General features: G+C 40.5%; 1 non-coding gene across 1 annotated transcript; it reads left to right on the top strand.

The window, feature by feature from the left end:
• Positions 1-228: 228 nt before the first annotated feature.
• On the top strand, positions 229-335 carry LOC114368953. Its single transcript, XR_003657455.1, has one exon. It is a non-coding gene; the product is annotated as a small nucleolar RNA R71 (small nucleolar RNA).
• Positions 336-2,802: the final 2,467 nt, after the last annotated feature.

The following is a 2,802-nucleotide window of genomic DNA, read 5'->3' as shown; positions in this document are numbered from 1 at the left end:
GTTTCAGATGATGCAGATGGGTTTGTAGCTACCTCATGCACTCCTCTAATGACTATGGCATCATTTCTGGCACTAAACTGCTGGGAGTTGGAGGCCATCTTCTCAATTAAATTTCTGGCTTCAGCAGGAGTCATGTCTCCAAGGGCTCCACCACTGGCAGCATCTATCATACTTCTCTCCATATTACTGAGTCCTTCATAAAAGTATTGGAGAAGAAGCTGTTCTGAAATCTGATGGTGGGGGCAACTGGCACATAGTTTCTTAAATCTCTCCCAGTACTCATACAAGCTCTCTCCACTGAGTTGTCTAATACCTGAGATATCCTTCCTAATGGCTGTGGTCCTGGAAGCAGGGAAAAATTTTTCTAAGAATACTCTCTTAAGGTCATCCCAGCTCGTGATGGACCTTGGAGCAAGGTAATACAGCCAGTCCTTTGCCACTCCCTCTAATGAGTGAGGAAAAGCCTTCAGAAATATGTGATCCTCTTGGACATCTGGGGGTTTCATGGTGGAGCAGACAATGTGAAATTCTTTCAAATGTGAAATATGTGATTTCTACTACTACTCTGTTTTTCCGCAAGCTGATTTATACTACTACTCTGTTTTCAAGCACAATCTTCACAGCAAAACACCCAAGACTGAAACAGGGGAAACGCTTAATGGTAAAACTGAAACAGAACACACATTAAACAAAATACCAGGACACTAATCAACACTAACACACATACTAACACAATACTAACAATTAAAACACGAAAGGATTAAACACACAACACTAGCTAGCTATTATGAACCTTTGGACACTGCTCCACGGCAACGGCGCCAAATTTGATCGAGGCCGTACCCGAATCAAATAAACATGAAAATGCAGTAACTAGGAAGTGATCCTAGGTCGTTTCCCAACGAGCAGTGACAAGCCGAATGTTCATAATATACTTGCAGTAACAGTAACGATGGGGGGGGGGGTTTGTTTATTTTGTGATTAAAGAGCAGAACAAGTAAACTGGAATACGAAACTACTAATATTAAAAACGGGTTGTTTCCTCTGATTCAGAAGCCATTCTCTTATCCTGGGTTATGGAGAATTCGTCCCTAATAGTCAACCACTTAATCCAACCCTATTTCAATTTACTAAGCAAAAATCAACTTAGGGTTTTCAATACGTGATTAGGCACCACATACACCAGTTAGCCCTTCGTCCATTAAGCATGAACGCAAGTTAGGCTCAGAGGCAATTAATCAAACACGAAGCGTGCACTGATTAATATTCACGAATTTGGGATACTGGTGAAGGGAGAACTGCCAGGAAACCACATTACAAGCGAAACCTCAAAGAGAGTTGGGCTTCGTCCTCAAAAGGAAACAACACCAGAAAATCTAGCCTTCCATGGATTCAAACAGAAAACGCAATTGAAACATGAAGCAGAAACGTAAATGAACAGAAACGTAAACGAACATAAATGTAAAATGGAACAGAAACGTAAATGAGAGTAGAAGAAGAAGCAAGAACGAAATTGTAATTAGAAGCAGAAAACGTAAAATTGCATTACGAACTCAAAAGCATTAAAACAGAAAAACCAAAACCCTAAAACAAAGCTCTGAATAATGAATAGCATAACAGAATAGAATCCCCTGCACGAATCCCAAGGCAGCTATTTAAAAAGAGTCACTCAAAGTCACTGGGCCCTATTACAATACTCTGGCCCAAAATGAAATAAACACTGAACAACATAAAATAAAATTGCGAAATTTCCTAATTAGAAATTAACTAAGATAAGCGCTGCTTTATTTGCCCTCTTCAAGTCCACAACCAAAATCCGGATTAAGCCCAATGTTTCATTAATTCCTGAAATTAGATTAAAAACATCAAATTAGCTAAATGAGCCCAAATAATAAAACTGCCTAATTAATTGACAATTAAGACCAATCAATAATTAAAATGGTGCAAAAAGGGTTTAGAAAATAGAAGAAAATGATGGCACATCACCCATCATCCCAATTTTGCAAAATCATATTCATATATCATTGGGGCATTTCATCGAGCACTTGGTGGGCGCACATTTAGACATAAATTGCAAGAGAACGGGAGCAATGTGGCATGCCCCATTGCTTCAGAATACAACCTAGGCCTAAGGCCTTTTCATTCAAAACCTCAATTCAAGAAAACAAGCACCAAAGCAAACCAAAACTGCCTTACAAATATAAGCATGTTCTCACAATTTAAGGCACCAAAGGATGAAGAAAGCACATCAATGGAAAGCAAAAACACCAAGGATGGAATACTTACTTGTTGGAGTGAATTAAAATACCCAAAAACGAAAGCAAAATGCGATCAAAAGGCTTAGGGGAGCAAGAAACCGCAAGCCTTTGTGTTCTCTTTTTCTTGAATGAAGGGGGGGAAGTTTTTGGATACAAAAACGTTCCCCTCCTTCGTTTTTATATTTTGAGTGCAGGGGTTGCTCGCCCAGGCGAGCTAACCTGCCCCCCCCCCCCTTTTTTTTTTGAGGGGAACATTAACCATGTCCCCTCCTCCCTTACGGGCTAGCGTTTGCCTAACTTGAACCTACTTAAGTTAGAATTAGGCGTTGATTACTTATTTAAAACAAAAAAAATAGTAAAAGAAACTGCGAACACAAAGGATACTGGGCTGCCTTGCAGCGACGTTCTCTGCTTGTTTAGCGCCGGGAAGGGGCAACGATCAGTCGGTCGTGACCCTAGCCCTACTCGATCCGTCCCTATGTACCTGTAAGTAGGAAACAAAATACGCGGCCAATCGTGACCGGTCATCGTCTTACCTTGGTTG

Source organism: Glycine soja, chromosome 1, assembly GCF_004193775.1.
Source record: "Glycine soja cultivar W05 chromosome 1, ASM419377v2, whole genome shotgun sequence".
NCBI classification, from domain to species: domain Eukaryota; kingdom Viridiplantae; phylum Streptophyta; class Magnoliopsida; order Fabales; family Fabaceae; genus Glycine; species Glycine soja.
Note: the sequence above shows the minus strand (reverse complement) of the source record. Positions and strands in the feature narration are given on the sequence as shown.